Here is a 17,163-nt window from a genome sequence, read left to right on the forward strand (position 1 = left end):
AATACCTTATGCTCTCTATTCTTGGGAGAATTTGTGGTTACCAAAGAGGAGACCTCTGGGCAAGTGGGGTATTGCTGTTCCGTGTTTCAAGTTATTTGTTTGTTTGGCTGTACCACGTCTTATTTGGGCCATGTGGGATCCAGTTTCCTAACCAGACATCGAACCTGGGCTCTCTGCATTGGGAGTGTGGTTTTTTAGGCCGTGGACCACCGGGCAAGTTCCACACGTTTCCAGTTTAAAAGGCCTAGAAAAGACCAGAATATGGCAGGAGTGACTGGTGAGAACAGTGAGCACATGTGTGAGTGCCAGAGCTTGAGGGTGCTCTGGGTGGGGTGCGCATGATACCGAGGGTCAGCAGGGGCTGGAGCAGGGTGAAGGGTCCCCCGGGCTCAGGCTGGTTCGCTCTGACCACCCCGCTCCTGGCATGTAGATCACGCTGCCTTGGCCCAACTCGGCTGTGTGAATGTACCCTGGCATTCCTGGGGATCTGGGCCCATGCCTGAGGGCGCTAGGTAGCAGCACCCTGGTCTCTGGGTTTTCTGGTCTCCTGGGGGAAGGGCCCCTAGCTTTGGGGTCTTGTTGTTAAAGCCACATGCCAGTATTGTGCATGTTCTTTCCCTAAGGTTTTTCCCTCCATCTTGTTCCCCCCAGTTGTGTTATCTTGGGCAGGAGCCCACTGAATTCTGTTCTTTCTCAAAGAAATTTCTATCCTCATAAGTGTGTAAGGGCGCAACGCCCTTTCTGTTGCTTGGCCCAGTCCTCCAAGGACCTTAGAGGGATCCCAGGTTGACTTCACAGTGACTCCTTAGCCAAGCCTTGTTTTGCTTGTTTGCTTGCATTTAATTTGTCTTTATCAAAGTAATGCATATGCATTTTTTTAATGTCAAACAATACTGAAGGGCTAACACAGATAAAGCAGCCACCACCCCCTGCCCACCTTGCTCCCCTCACTCCAGCCCTCCAGACCGGTTCACTATTCTCAATTCCTTTCACTTCTCCTTTCTGATATTCACCTCCATACTCTGAAAAAAAGTACATTTATCCCACTACTTCTCAATTTACCAATTTTGGACATTACCTATTGCCTCCATGTAACTGCCTTTCCTGTTAATATCATTCTATCACAATTTGGGGTTAAATTCACAATATAAATACCATTCTCTGCTGAGCTTAGCACTGACCTATTCTTTAAAAAGAATTCATTATTGTCTTCACCTGCTTGGTTTTTCTCTGTCTAGCTCTGATTCTTCTCAGTACACCAAAAGATCAAGAAAACATCTATCAGATTTTTTTTAATTTTTTGGCCCCACTGTACAGCATGCAGGATCTTAGTTCCCTGACCAGGGATCAAACCCTCTTCCCTGGCATTGGCAGCCCAGAGTCTTCACTACTGGACCACCAGGAAAGACCCTCTATCATGTATTTTATCTATTAGTTCATTAACAGGTTCCTTTTCTGTTTTCTGGACACTGGGCTATCTCACCCATAAACTTCTTTAAAGTTTCTTGAAAGCAAATGAAAATTTAGTTCATTTTAATCTACTATAGTGACTGTGCCACCTCCTCTGAAAAGGCTTTCTGGACACCTCCCCCACCTCGCCAAGGCTGCCCCTCCTCTGGGCGGCCCCCGACCCCTACTGTGGTCCCTTGCTCTCGCCCTCACACAGACCTTAGTGCGCTGAACTCAGTCGCCTGTTTTCTTGCCTGTCACTCCTCCCACCCTGGGATTTCCAAGGGCAGAGTGAGTCTTGTTCACTGTGGTCTCCCTACGAATGCCCAGGGGCTGGTGGGCACATAGGTGCTCAATAAATATTCACTGGACTTCGCGTGTGCTAGGTTGAAATGCCAGTGTGATGATACAGTCCGGGTACTTCAGCGATGTCTTTCACCCTGTGCTCCCTGGCATCTTCCACGTGCCCCTTCTCTCAGCTTCCTTCCTTGGAAGCCCTTCTGGGCCCTTCTGGGCCTGTTTGGACTGAACAACAGTCTTTCCCAGGTGAAGCTAGCAAAGGCAGGGTTTTCATTCCTGGGTCTGTGCTGCATCGCAGCCCCCTCTCCCCCCAGATGGGCCTCAAGCATCTCGGGGCCTTGGATTGGTCCTCGTCACTTTGTAGTCCCAGCCCCTGCTGCCCAGCTCCCCACAGACTGATGGCTCCATAGATGAGTGAGGTTGAGGCTCGCTCAATCAATCAATCAATAAACCAATCAGTCTTCCTCCACTCAGCCTCTCTGCTCCCAGGCATTTCTCATTATCCAGCGTCTGGATGATCAGAAGGAAAAAGAAGCCTCTGCATAAAGGTGACCCCATTTCAGGTTACGCCGTGACTCTGAGTATTGAGAGACAGGAAGAGCCAGAGAAGGGAATATGAAGAGGGGGGCCAGGGATGCTCACCCGCCCCACCCTCTCGGGGGGACCTTCGGGGAGATGTTTGGTCACTAGACTGAGGGCTGTGTGCGGTCAGGGACTGTCCTGTGCACTGCGTTCTCCCCGGAGCTCAGCACGAGTCCCACACACTGTAGACACCCCATCATAGCTGATGTCTGTCTTCAGAAAGGAGGCAAGGACAGAGCCCACATCCAGGCCTGTTTCGAAAGGGGGACTTGGGAGTGTCCGGGGCGCCTGCCTGGCTCTTAGTCCTGGGTCTCGGCCAGCCCAGGGAAGTTGCTGATCTGTGATGTCCACGGGGCCCCACCCTTGGAAGGACACTGATCTGACAGCTGGCAGCCAGTGAAAAGGGAGAAGCCGCCACCTCTCACCCTCCTGAGCAGGCAGCCACTTCCTTGAGACAGCCCCAGGAGAGGACACCCCATCCCAGGGCCCGTTCAAAGTGTCCCTCCCGCCACTGGTACCCAGCGCCTCCTGAGCAGACTTGGGCCCCAGGCTGGCCTCCAGCCAGAACAGCCGCCTTGCTCAGACCCTCCTCCTTGGTCCTACCTGGGCTCTCAACTCTCAGACCAAAACGGGAGAACCCAGAGGGCCAAGAACTGCAGAGGCCATGGCCCAGGGCTCTCCCGGCCTGGGCTCACCCAGGGCTGGGGCAGGGGAGGCTGACCCTGAAATCAAGCTGATGGCTGCTGGCCTGTGCCTCCTACTTCCCTAAGAAGCGCTTCTCTTGTGGGTGTAGTGAGTTTTGGGGGGAAGCATTTAAAGCAACCCTTTGATGCTTCTCCAGGAAAACTGCATTTATTTTTTTGTTACTTTTAGGAATTAACTTGCGGTTCCCAGCCCCTCCCTCTCTCCCGGAAAGGAGAGAAAGAGAAAGAATAAAGGGTCTGCATTGTCCCAGTGATTGGCACCTTCTGTGAATGAGGGGTCACCGCATTGGGGCTGTTCCTTTTCAAGCGCCCCCTTCTCCCCTGCACGCGGCATTCACGCTGGAACGTTCTTTCTTTCAAAGCTTCTGTCTTTCTCTCCCCCTTTGTATCTCTGCTTTCCTTCCCTTCACTTTCCTGCCTTTCATTCTCAGCACTCACCCGCTCCCTCGGGGACCGCCGGCTTCTCCTTCTCTTTTTTCATCCCTTTTCTTCTTCTTCTTCTATTCAGTTCCTTTTCTTTTTTGCCCCCCTCCTTTTTTTTAAAATTCTTTTTTCCTTTTTAGTTTTGAATAGTGCTTCTGTTTTCAAGAACCGGGATGAGCAGAGAAGTCGGTTTATTTGAGGAAGGGAGAGTGTGGAGGTTTTAATCACATACCACCACCACCCCCCGCCCCGTGTGCTCTAGATGTGTGAAAAAGAACCACGATGCAGGACACTGGCTCCCTCTGGGGTCTCGCTTTGAGAGGGAAGGGTGTTCTGAGAGGGAAGTGTCTCCGTCAGACAAGAGGGAGCTGTTCATCATAGGTCAGGCGGTTCTCGCTGAGAAACCCTGAATTGGTCACCAGGATGCAGACACAGCCCTGGGGATGGTCTCCCTTTCTGCCTGGCCCCAGAGTGGGCCTTAATGTGTGGGGAGGGAAGGACCTGAGGTGGACGCAGAGCCGCTAGACCTCCCTTCTCTGTGGGAGCCTGGCCCCCCTGGCCGGGGGAGGGCTCGGGGAGGCCGTGGGCACCTCAGCCAGGGCTGAGCGCGAGGAGGAAGGCCAAGCGGTTGCAGACAGCATCACGGGGTTTCTGGTTTGGCCCCGGGTCGTCCTGGCCTCGGGGCCGGCGGGGCGCCTCAGCTGGCCCTGGAGTCCTGCACAGGAGGCTGGAAACCTGGAACGGCAGATAGGAGGTGTCTGGCCACAGTGGACTGCTCCAGGCAGCTGAGCAAGCCTTGGGGCTCAGACAGATGTGACTGATGGAAGGCCTGACAGCTCCAGAGCGCTGCAGGGCCTGATGGAGTGTTGAAGCATGTGAAAGAGGGTTTCTCTCAGGGAACCCCCTGCAGGATAAGAAAGCAGAGGCCAAGGCCAGAGCCCGGCATCTCTAGGGAGGAGGAGACAGAGACTCAAGGGAAGCATGACTGGCTGGAGCCGCCGCTGCTGGTCAGGGCAGGGACCCAGTGCATCCATGGAGGAAGGTGGAAGGACAAGCCAGTCCCACCAGGCACAGCAATGGCCTGAGCAGGGCAGGACAGCGAGCAGGCTCACTGGAGGAGGAACATCAGAGAAGTGGATCTGAACGCCCCCGAAGGATGATTTATCCAGGAAACACGGTGAAGCACCTACTGTGTGCAAGTTCAGTGGGCGACATACCCTCAGGAAGAGGACAGGCTGGGGCTCCGAAGGGCTGGGCTGTGTCCTGCCTCTGTGTCTGGGTGACTGAGATGGGGGAGCTGTGGGTGGGGATGGCAGACCCTGCCTCCGGGGAGAGTAGGTTTGTGCTCCAGTGGAGGGATGGAGTTACCCAGCAAGCAGATAGCATCTCTTGCAACGGCTCCCAGAGCCGAGATCCTGGGGCCAGGCCACAAAGGGTACCACCGCCCCCCTGGCCCCGCCCACCTCTTAAGACTACTCTCTGCCAAACTCACACCTGCCAGGGCGAGTGGCTGCCCATCGGGTTTTTCCAGTTTGAGCAAGAACATCTCCTTACACCCCATTAAGGCTCCCACAGCACCTGGCCTGGAGATGAAAGGGGAGCCCGGGAAGGCAGCTCGCTCCTGGCAGAGGCAAGAAGGTGATCGGGCTTCAGAGACAGACAGGTTTCCTGGCGCCCCCAGCCACCCCCTTTTCCAGGGTGGCAGAGGGCCCGCTGGTCAGTCCTCCCTTCAACACCTGGCACAAGGAGCTGGCTCTTCTAGGAAGTCGCTTTGTGGCCCCCGGCCAATTCCCGGATGCCAATAATAGTAGCAGACAGGCTGCTGGTTTCACACTGGACATGTTTTCATTTCTGAGGGCTGGTCCTGTCGGCACCCAGCCCCACTTAGTCAGGAGCGAGTCGAGGGGATGGGAGGAAGCAGAGGTGGGATTTGAATTCAGGCCTTCAGATTCCAGAGTCTCAGCTCTAAACCAGCACTTCTCAGCCTGTCTTTATTTATTTATTTATTAACTTTTTTTTTAAATCATTTAATTCTTTATTCAACAAATATTTCTGGAGGGTCTACTGCAGCCTAAGCATATGGCAACAGTGAAGAAAAGTGAAAGTGAAGTCGTGTCTGACTCTGCGACCCCATGGATTGCAGCCTAAGAGGCTCCTCTGTCTATGGGATTTTCCAGGCGAGAATACTGGAGTGGGTTGCCATTCCCTTCTCCATCAGCCTGTCTTTAAATTACAGTAAATCTACATGAGAACAAGTTCCGTTCCGAGAGCGTGTTCCTTAAGTCCAGTTTGTTCGTGAATCCGACAGAGTTAGTCTGGGTACCCAACTAACACAATTGGCTATATAGTGACGAGTGGGGAGAGTTAGTCACTCAGTCATGTCCAGCTCTTTGCGATCCCATGGACTGTAGCCCTCCAGGCTCCTCTGTCCCTAGAATTCTCCAGGCTAGAATAGTGGACTGGGTTGCCATTTCCTTCTCCAGGGGATCTTCCCGACCCAAGGTTCGAACCTGTATCTCTTGTGTCTCCTGCATTGGCGGGCGAATTCTTGACCGCTAGTGCCACCTGGTAAGCCCCACACAGAGTATGTGGTATGCTATGCAGGCTGTGGTCAGCATTAAATTAGATAACGCTCTTAGATTTGGCGCAGGCTGGCACTGGAGTTCTCAGGACCGCCAGCCAGTCTGCTAACACCAGGATTATGCCACCAGTTGAACAAGAATAAGAACACTGCCTACACAGGTGCTGCCCATACAGACGGCTGCTCAGTCCGGGCAGGGAGGACCCAGTGGCATCGTGCCCGGAAATGGCTTTGTAAACCATCAAGGGCTCTGCCTGGGCGAGCGGGTGTGCTTATTCGCTGCCCGGCCTGTGTTTCTGGGTCCCAAAAGAACTTGCTTCATCGTGTGCTTTGGCACTCAGGTCTGGGGGTGTTCGGAGGAGGCCCCGCGTGTTCCTGAACCAGGGCCCTGAACAGTCCTGGCCACAATGCAGGAGGAAGTGTGGCCCGTGGCTCTGGCCCACACATGTGTGCGTGTGCTTGTGCGTATGCGTGGTCTTCACCCAAGGAGCCTCCGGGACATTCTAGTTTCAAGGAATCGAGGCCAGCCTGGGGGGCCTTAGACACTCCCCTTCACCCTGTGACCTGTTGGGGCTGTTTGCTGAGTGTGGGTCATCCCAGCTGGTAACATGGAGACTAAGAATGTGCCCAGTGGTCCCAGAAAGAGACACTACATTCTGGTGAGAGGAGAGTTGGGTGTTGTCATTCTTTTAGAAGCGTGTTCTCTTTAAAATTATCTGTTTATTTTTTGGGCTGTGCTGTGCAGCTTGAGGGATCTTAGTTTCCCCATCAGGGATCAAACCCAGGCTCCCTGCAGTGGAAGCACAGAGCACTGGCCACTGGACAGCCAGGGGATTCCCAGAAATTTGGTCTTTTGAGCCACCCCGATGAGTTGTGAAATTTTAGAAAAGAGAAAACATCTGGTGTCTGACAAGGGCTTCTCCAGGTGCACCGGGAAAGGACTTCCCACCTCCCCAGGGCTTCATGGTACATCCCAAGAGACCCTCACCCCACCCCTGTCCAGCAACCCAGGGGCTCTTGTGTGGCTCAAAGCTGCAGCTGGAAACTTCCTTGAAGATGCTGGGTTCAGTTCCAGCATCTTTCCCCATGTACCTGATTTGGTTACTTTTTGTCCCTCAAAATAGTAGCTGCTTTTTCCAAATGTTCATGCACTTACCACTCCTTTGTAGGTCTTACTGCAGATATATTTAGTGATATTAAGAAAGTATCGGGCTTCCCCAGTGGCTCAGCGGTAGAGAATCTGCCTGCAATGCACGCGATGTGGGTTCAATCCCTGGGAAGATCCCCTGGAGAAGACAATGGCAACCCACTCCAATGTTCTTCCCTGGAGAATCCCATGGACAGAGGAGCCTGGCGGGCTAGAGTGCATAGAGGTCGCAGAGTCGGATACGACTGAATGACTGAACTCAAAAGAAAATATCGAATATTTGGGGGCTGTGAGTGAATCCCATAGTGTGTTTATATATATTGCAAGGGTAAAGCAGAGAATTTCCTTTCATCAGATGATAGCACCTGTGCCAGGTACTTTCACTCACATGCTCTCAGCCGTCTTGTAGGAAAGGCAGCCATCCCTCCCGTTTGCACTTAAGGAAACTGAGGGTCTGAGAGATGAAGCAACTTGCCCCACGGGCTCACAACCGGGAAGTGGCCTGGCTCACTCCAGGCCCTCCTGCCGCCCTCGGTCGTCACCACGGCCCTCTCTGAGGAACCTCAATGCCACAGGCTGTCCCCACAGCAGGTGGTGTGCAGAGGAAACCCTCAAGTCCACCGCAAACACCTCTGGTGAAGGCCAGACGTTTGGTTGGTTTATAATAGTCGCCTCCACTAAACTCATTTGGCCTTTGCGTCACGTACCACATGCATTTGAATTTTAGCACCTGGGGACAGGTGGTCCACAGCTTAGCACTCTGCAGGTGAGGTTTTCTAAAGCAGGGGTCCTCACCCTGCAGGACCTAATGCCTGATGGTCTGAGGTGGAGCTGATGTGATGATAATAATAAAGTACATGGTAAATGTAATGCACTTGAATTGTCCAGAAACCAACCACGACCCTGCCCTACCCCACCCTGCACGAAACCAGTTCCTAGTGCCAAAGATGGGGACTCTTGCTCTGAAGGGCCTCAGTGTCATCCTTTATGATCCAGATCAGAGGAAACTGGCATGCACTCTGGGCTGAGCTGGCCACCCTGGCCACCTTCTCCTCTGATGTCTGTGGACCCGCCTGCCCTCTGGCCAGGCCACCCCAGAGGTTTCTGGTCTCCGCCCTCTGGTCCTCCTCCCACCTCTCCTCCCTCAGGTGAGAGGTTCCCCAGCCCCGACTAGTCCCGGGAGCGTACAGACCCCTCGGGGACTGGCTGCCTCACCCCTGTCCTGGGGCTCCAGCCTCTTACCCCTGCTTTCTGTCCGCAGTCTGCCCTGAACTTCTCATCTCACGTCTGCGTGTCTCGGGGTTGCCCCCTGGCCCCACCTTTATCCTCCTGGCTGGACTGCAGGCGTCCACCCCTCACGTGGGTTCTGACCCACGACTCACCACGTGACAGTGCGGGTCGTGAGGTGACTAAGGAGAGAGCTGGCACGGCACTGCCGCTGACGATGACTTGCGTGGACAGCCGCGTGCGTCTCCTGTCTGTGTGTGTATACTCTTGGGCTGAATGTTTCCCCAGCTGTCCCTCCCCTCCGGAGATACATGGAGGCATTACGTGAATGAGAGAGGCATTCTTTACTCCTCTCCTGGCATAAATCCGGTCTCGACTTGGGTGTGTGGGTGACTGCAAAATCAATGTTGATTGCAGCATCGGTGGACGCTGCCAGGGACGCCACTGGGCTGGAGGCCCGGGATGAGTCACGCTGGCTGCCGTGAGCGAGGGGAGGGCTCTGCAGCCAGGCCACCCTCCTCGGCCGTCCTCGGCCGTCCTCGGCCCTCGGCACATTCTCTGCCTGCTGCTCTTCTGCCATTTTCCCTTCCCTTCATCTCTCGCTGCAGCAGATGGGGAGGTGGGTGGGGGCTTCCGAGCACGGTTCTCTTCTTCCTAGACTGTCCTGGCCCCTCTCTTGTATACTGCCCCCCGTAGATCATGCTCACTGGACCGATGGGCTCAGCTCTGGGAAGTGGAAACTGGGATCCTGTGTCACAGATGAGGGGCCTGAGGCTCCCCCGAACCAATATATAAGGGGGTGAAGCCGGACCCCAGAGCCAGTGGAGTCTCCATTGACTCCCAAAGTGCCCATTGACTTGGAAGAATCTTCCTGACACCTTTAAAAAAAAAAAAAGCAAAGTTACTTTGTCTCTTTGTGGCATCCCATGCCTTTTGTGCTTTTGTCCTCTTCTGTTTCGTGGTTCTTCGTCTCACCTCTGAAACCAAAATGTGAGGTCCCCGAAAATGGGGTCTGTGTTTCCCACCAGCCGCCATTACCAGCCTGGCCCAGGCCGTGGATGAGGAATAGAATGATAATAGCAGCAACAGCTCCTGGCAATCGAGTCCTTACTGTGTGCAACCAGTCTTGTTATCAAACACGGCACAGGCGGGCTGACTGTACTGCCCACTTTATGTAAGGAGCTCAACATTTGCACGTGTTGGTCTCCACCGGGGGCCTGGAGCCCGTCCCCCACGGATACCTGTATTGCCCTTCTTTCCTTTGCCTTAAAGAGCACTGAAGGGACTCCCCTCGTGGTCCAGTGGCTGAGACTTCTGCCCTCCCAGTGCGGGGGCCTGGGTTCTATCCCTGGTCAGGGAACTCGCGCCCATACACAGCAGCTGATCCCACAGGCCACAACCAAGACCTAGCACAGCCAAAATGAAAAATTTTTTAAAGCACTTAAGTTAGACTCAAGAATGAAACCCAAGCTTCACTTACTCCTCTCGCGTGTGTCCTAGATGAGGTGAGCTGGCTGAGTTACTCCTCTGTACCTTGGTTGCCTCCCCTGTAACGTGGGTTTGTTTCAGGATGTCACGCTTGGGACTTCTCTGGCCTTCCATTCATTAAGACTCTACGCTTCCAGTTCAGGGCCAGGGAACTAAGGGCCCACGTGCAGCATGGTGTGGCCAAAGGGAAAAGAAAAAAGGGAGTCATGCTTTCTGCCCGTGATCTCATCAGGCAAAAAAGCCTGGCCTGAAGGAAGGGCTCAGTGTGTGGTGGATCGTTTTCGTGTCACTATTCATTGTCTTACAACAAGGAAACCAAGTCCCAGGGAGGTTGAGGAACTTGCCCAAGGTCACCTAGCTCATCTGTGGCCGAGATGGGGGTGCGGGCTGGGCCTGCCAGACCGAGAGCCGGGTTCCTCTCCCCTCTGTGTGCCAGTCACTTAAGTCGTGTCCAATCCCTGTGACGCTATGAACTGTACCCCACCAGGCTCCTGTGTCCGTGGGATTCTCCAGGGAAGAACACTGGAGTGGGCAGCTATTCCTTTTTCATGGGGATCTTCCTGACCCAGCGATCGAACTCCGGTCTCCTGGATTGCAGGCGGACTCTTTAGCGGCTGAGCCACTGACTGGGGAAGAAGTCTTGAGGGGCTATCCTTCTATGCCTCCCCTCCCCGTCTGCTGCTGCCCATCTCTTCCTCCTTGGCCCTGCTCCTGGTTTTCCTGATGTGCTCAGCCCGCCTTTTAGGGGAGAAACAGAGAGGTCATGTCATTGACACTTCCTTGGGCTTGGCAGGCCTGGATCACTGGGCCTTGCTGCGTCCTGAGGCCGGGCCTTGCCAGCTGCTCACACAGGGCAGGCGGGAGCTACTCCGGAAGGGCCTTTGAGCCCAGAACTTCGTGGCCACCAATACTTCCTCCCTGGCCCACAACACAGCTCAGCTTCAGCAGGCGCTCAAGCTGCCTGTGGACTCCCGAAGGGGTCCAGGGCCCCTTTCTTCTCCATGTGGCTCTGGTTTCCCAGGGGACTTGATAGCATTTTCCACCAGCTCCCGTGTTTCCTCTGTCACTTTGAGACACTGGGGCCCAGCTATGATCGGCTTGCTTTGTTTTAGGTGGTAAATCTGTTTCTCTTGTGTTGAAGGCAGGGACTGGGGTGTCTGGGCCGGGAGTTACATGACCTTTCCCTCCCGGGAGCACAGGAAGAAAAAAAGAAAAAGGGTATGATTGTAACCTGCTCAGATCGCACCTTCACCTCCCACTGGCTTGGTGACTTGAACAAGTAACAGGCTTTCCCAAGCCTCACCTGGCTTATCTGTAATGAATGAAAATAAAGATGCCTATCTCGCTGGGGTGGCTAGGATTGCGCGCCTGGAAGGTAGTATCAGCTCAACTAATGGCAGCTGAGAAGAAGTTGGAGAAAACTGACAACCCTTACTTCTGTATTCAGCTGTGGAGACAGGACTTCCCTGGCGGTCCAGTGGCTGAGATTCTGTGCTTCCACTGTAGGGGCCACATGTTCGATCCCTGCATGCCACTCGGCATGGTCAAAAAAACTGCAGAGTCGGAGATGTGCGCCAGAGAGTCCCCACCGGTCGGTGCCGCCTTTGCTCAGAAGCCATTTAGGATCAGGAGGAAGAGTGAATTATGAAGAGTGGTTGTGAATCTCACTGTCGTGTTTGGAGTGAGGGGAGCTGGGTACCTCAGTATCGCTGTGGGCCCCAGACTGGGACAGGCCCTGTGTCTCATGCATATGTGCACACGAGGCAAGGTGGGGCCTGGAGGAGGTGTGGGACGTCAGGCAGCGTATGTGTGGACTTTTCCTGAACTGCAGTGATTTCCTGCTGGCACAGGGATGCAAAGGGATGCTGGGCCCAGCTTAACCCTGAGTCTGGGTCCAGCCTTGTTCTCTCCTGAAGGGGCCTCTGGTGCCTCCCCTAACCTGACCTCAGAGAAGCAGGGCCAAGCCCCCTAGGGTGCCCCCTCTCCCAGTGAGCCCTCGTCCCCTGGACACCCCCCACCTGTGTTTACTTCCTCCCTGTGGTTGCGTGGGCGCTCAGTCATGCCTGACTCTTTGCGACCACATGGACTGTAGCCCGCTAGGCTCCTCTGTCCATGGGATTTTCCAGGCAAGGATACTGGAGTGAGTTGCCATTTCTTTCTCCAGGGTCAGTAGAGGGTCTGCATGGTGGCAAAGCAGGGGGTCCATTCTGGGATCTGTCTGACTCTAGCCCTTGGAAAGAAAGATGGCTGGAGCTGATGAAATAGGGTTTCTTTTTTCTCCTTTCTTCTTCTTCCCTCCTCCCTCCCTTTCTCACTCCCTCCCTCCCCTCTTCCCTCTCTCTCTCTTTCTTTTTAGCAAGAGATAAATAAATGTCGCCCTGAGATGACAAGAGAATATTGAAAGAGATAAAAAGGCAAGTAAAAGGGACTAGAGACCAGAAGCAAAGGACGAAGGGGGATTTGGGCTATATACCGCAATGAGGGGAGAGATGAAAGAGGAAAGAAAGAGATGGGAACGCAGGACCGAGTGGCAGAGCAGAGGATGGGGTTGCCACGGAAACAGAAGGAGGGAGAGGAAGACGGATGGAGAAGGCTGAGGGCTCAGTGCGGGAGGGGTCTGAGACAAGGCTGGGGAGGAGGAAGGGAAGCCAGGAGGGGCTCCCAGGTCCGAATCGGGCCCCAGTGTGAAGAAACCGAGGTTGGCAAGGAAATAAGAGCCAACCCAGAAAGCTCATCCCCACCCAAAGGTAGCAGGGTGGAGAGAGCTGGGCCTGGGCCCCTGGGGCTGCCCTGCCCTGCAGCTGGGATCTGCCCTGCCCTACCCGTCAGGGACTGCCTCTCTTTAAGCCTCAGTTTCCACAGCTGTAAAATGGAAATGGTTCTCCTCCCTACAAGGACTGCTTGGAAGCCTGGAAACTGCACACGCTCATCACAGGACCTGACAAAGGTCAAGCCCAATAAAGGCTCCCGATGTTCCTTCAGCTGTGATTCTTATCTTTGTCCTTGAACTTGTGAGCCCAAGTTTTGTTTGTTTTTCCCTGTTACATTACGCTGGTGATCTTTGGGTCCAGATGAGTGTCCTTGTTTCAAGAACAGACTTGCTTTTTGCTTCTGGAATTGGAGAAAAGACACAGAGCCTCGCAGAAACATGAAGCCTGCCATTCCTTCTCCTGGGAAAAGAGACTAGTCCTGGAGCTCAGGGGAAAGAAGCACAGACCTGGGGGTGTCCACCTGGGGCTCGGCAAGGGGCTCTCTCTTTTTTTTTTTCTTCACACTTGAAATGGATATTCTCGAAAGGCGCAGTGATGTGTGCTCTGCGAGGACTGCACCGTGGGCGCACGGACATGCCCTCTGCCCTCTCGTAGTCTGTGATCTAACTGGGGCACCAGACACTGAGCAAATAATTACACAATTAGACCTGTCCTTAAAAATTGTGGTAAAGTCCAGGAAAGAAAAGTAGTAAACTTGTAACTCCTTAGAACTTGGGGGACCAGACCTGGCTGGGGAGAAGGGTGGGCAGGGAAGGTTCCTGAGGAAGTGATGCCTGAGTTGAAGGCTGGAGGCTGAGGGACAAGAGAGTATTCAAGACCCCGGGAACAGCATGTGAATCTGTTAAATAAGGAAAGGCCACATGGCTGGAGGGTGATGACAAAGGGGACAAGCAGTGCTGTGAAGTTCCCACATAAGCAAGGGCCAATAGAGCAAGTTCTTACAGCCTTTAGTGGTATGTCTGGACCCGATGCAGCCAGCAGCCTGGTGGGGGGCCTGAGTGTGTGGGGCGGCTGCCGTGTTTGCTGTGGATGGAAATGCACTGGGAATCGAGAGCTCTCAGTTTGGTGCCCGTTGTGGGGTGGGAGCCTTGGGGCCTCAGTTTCCACATCTGTCAAATGACAGCATTGGACAGGAGTGTCCCCAAAGGCCCTTCCAACCCTACTGATGAAGATTCCAAGACCAGCCTCGAAGATGAGAGGTCTTCAGCGAGGCTACTTTCCGGCTGCGGGAGAACCCAGCTTGCTTTCTTTGTGGCAAGCAAGGCATCAGGCCAGAGCAACCCTAGCTCACGGCCTTCTAGGGCCCCAGTGACTTGGGATCAGAGGCACACGTCACCCCTGTACCCGAGGAGGATGCCGTGTGCTTTGTATGCAGCTCTGTAAGCAGCTTTGTTTGTTCCTGGCAGTTAATTAGATGCCCTGTTATTTTGGGCTCATTTCTAGAAGGGCTTCCAGGTGGCTCAGTGGTAAAGAATCTGCCTGCCAGTGCAGGAGACGCAGAAGACAGGAATTGGAGCCCCGGGTCAGGAAAGATCCCTAGAGGAGGGCGTAACAACCAAGAACACGCCAGTATTCTTCCCTGGAAGATCCCATGGACAGAGGAGCCTGGCGGGCTACAGTCCATGGGGTCACAAAGAGTCACAGGCACGCTCTACAAGAATCAGGAACCCACTCAGTTTTCCTCAGGACAAGAGGGTAACTGAGGGTCCCCAGGCTGGCGGCAGGGACTGGCCCCTTTCAGGAACCAGGACTCCCCAGGAGTGCATGGCCTTGCTTCTCCAGACATGCTCACCCCCTCTTCCTCGGAGGGCTGGCTCCAGCTGGCTTAGTGTCACTGCTCCTGAGTTTTGGCCTTATTCCACCTCACATGCGCGTTTGTATATGAAGAGTTTGCTTGAGAGTGTAAGGCTTGATGCATAGCTGTGCTTCCAAGTGGGGAACCTCCATGGCCTAAGTCCATCTGGGATGTGAAAAGAAGCAGACAGGTGGTCTCAGCTCCTGTATGAACCACCTGTGGTGGGGGGTAGGCATGGGTGTGCTGTGTGGGGGCCCTGGCCTGGGCACGGGACCCCTCAGAGTGAGGAGGAAGGGCCCATCAGGTGCAGGAGTCACAACATCCATGGGAGGGCACTCTTCATTCACCCTCAGGTCCAGGTCATGTGAGTGCTCATCAGCTCTTACTAATTCATTTTGAGAATCAGAGTGTATTGGGAAGATTTGGAGAAATGTGATATCCAGGCCCCAGAAGCAGAGATTCTGGTTTAACTGGCACAGGCACCAGTGCTCTCATCAGGCAGTGCCAATTGGACCCTGTGAAGCCAGGACCTCTGCCCTTTGAAGAGTTTGAATTGAGAGAGGGCCCAAGATTGTGCCTGGAGAATCCCATGAACAGAGGAGCCTGGTGGGCTACAGTCCATGGGGTCTCAAAGCGTCGGACATGACTGAGGGGACTAACGCTTCTGGGGCTTCTCAGGTCACACTAATGGTAAAGAACCTGCCTTCCAGTGCAGGAGATGTAAGAGATACAGTTTTGATCCCTGGGTTGTAAGATCCCCTGGAGAAGGAAATAGCAACCCACTCCAGTATTCTTGCCTGGAGAATCCCATGGACAGAGGAGCCTGGTGTCTTTCTCTCCGGACAGTGCCCTGCAGTCACCCTCTTACAGGGTGGACCTTTGGTGGGGGAGAGGGCCCATCAACAGATACAATTGTGAATCGCGACAACTGTATCAGCATTCTCTAGAGAAACAGAACCAGCAGGATATATACACAGAGAGAGAGAGGTTTATTTTAAGGAATTGGCTCATGCGGTTGTGGAGGCTGGCAAGTCCAAAATCTGCAGGGCAGGCTGGCAGGCTGGAGACCCAGGCAGGATTTCTGTGATATGCAATCCCCTTCTTCTCTGGGGAAACTTTGAGGGTTTTTTTCTGAAAACTTCAACTGATTAGATGAGAGCTGCCCATATTAAGAAGGGTAATCTGCCTTACTTAAAGTCAGCTGATTGTAGATGTTAATCACATCAACCATGACATCACAACATCAGAAGATCCAGATTGCTATTTGACCAAACAGCTGGGCACCCAGCCTAGACACAGGTAAAATTAACCTGATGTTCCCAGGCTGTGGAAGAGGCCTTCGCCCTGCCCCCAGGCAGAGGAGTATCTCCTGGGAGGCCATGCCTGCTTGTGTGCCGTGTGGGCTGCGTCGTGTCCGACTCTTTGTGACCCTGTAGACTGTAGCCCACCGGGCTCCTCTTTCCAGGGAATTCTCCAGGCAGGAATACTGGAGCGGGTTGCCATTTTCTCCAGGGGATCTTCCTGACCCAGGGATTGAACTTGAGTTTCTCATGCCTCTTGCATTGGCAAGTGGATTTTTTTTTTCCTGTTTCTTTTTTTTAGCCATTGAGCCACCTAGGAAGCCTGATTCCTAAAGAAAGAAGGGGTATTCACCCAGTGGGAGGGAAGGAGCAAGTCCTGCCAGGGGAGTCAGCCCGTGCAAAGGCCCTGAGGTAGGAAACAGCACTGTGCGTGTGTGTGTGCGTGTGTGTGCGTGTGTGTGTGTGTGCGTGTGTGTGCGTGTGTGTGTGTGTGTGTGTGTAAGATGCAGACGTACAGGAAGCTTTAAAAGAGGGTCAGGTAGATTTTGGCTGAAGATGGGCTTCTGGGCTTCACCAGCATCTCACTGTGTAACCTTGGACCAGTCCTTTCCCCTCATCGGGCCCTCCTGTGTTGGGTTGGTGGCCCTGTATTGGTGGCCCAGCCACTCTGACCTCTGGAGCCAGAGCTTAGCAAATCTGTCCAAGGAAAAAGGGGAAGCTGAGGCAGAGAGAGACTCCTGTAAGGAAGAGCCTCGGACACTTCCCCCTGGGCCACCCCACCCCAACCCCAGCCGCCTCGTCAGCTCCAGAGTCCAATGAGACCTTGTGGGCTGGACAGAAGTGAGACTGCGGCAAGGAGCCCTGAGGTTTGCACAAACCTCCAGCCTGTACTTTCGCTTCCTTTTCCTTTCATGGGATGTGAGCAGGGTTTACCCTTAAGAAGGGGACAACAGAGGAAACAAAAAGGGTGGTTTTGCTCTAAGTTGAAGTCCTATGAGTGGCTTTTTTTTTTTTTTTAACAGTCGTTTTCATACCTGACACTCCCTACCCGCCTCCCTGGGCACAGACACTGGTCCTGTCCCTGCCACTCAGAGTTCAGCCTCAGGATCCAGCGGCTATTCTGTGGGGGCCCTGTACCCACCTGAGCCCAGTGCTTCACCTCCCAAAGTTCCTGGTGCCTCAGGTTTTAGACTGAGCTTGCTCAGAGCAGCTGCCCCTGGTGTGGGAGCTTATGCTTCTTACCATATCCTTGGACTTCCCAGGGGGCGCAGTGGTGAAGAACCCTCCTGCCAATGCAGGAGACCCAGGTTCAGTCTGTGGGTCAGGAAGATCCCCTGGAGAAGGGAATGGCAACCCACTCCAGTATTCCTGCCTGGAGAATTCCATGAACAGAGG

The 17,163-nt window shown here is 53.9% G+C and overlaps 1 protein-coding gene across 5 annotated transcripts in view; it reads left to right on the forward strand.

Annotated features, from left to right (window-relative positions):
- The window catches only part of ZNF710 (zinc finger protein 710), a 74,786-nt gene that overhangs the window by 36,391 nt on the left and 21,232 nt on the right, over window positions 1–17,163 (forward strand). The window contains exon 1 of one of the 5 annotated variants that reach the window (XM_042235089.2): window positions 1–16,179. This exon is cut by the window's left edge and continues 34,400 nt beyond it. The exons of the other annotated variants lie outside the window; for them this stretch is intronic. The gene's annotated coding sequence lies outside the window, so the exon portion shown is untranslated. The remainder of the gene's footprint in view (window positions 16,180–17,163) is intronic. 5 annotated transcript variants of the gene reach the window in all.

Source organism: Ovis aries, chromosome 18 (assembly GCF_016772045.2).
Source record: "Ovis aries strain OAR_USU_Benz2616 breed Rambouillet chromosome 18, ARS-UI_Ramb_v3.0, whole genome shotgun sequence".
Classification (NCBI taxonomy): Eukaryota; Metazoa; Chordata; class Mammalia; order Artiodactyla; family Bovidae; genus Ovis; species Ovis aries.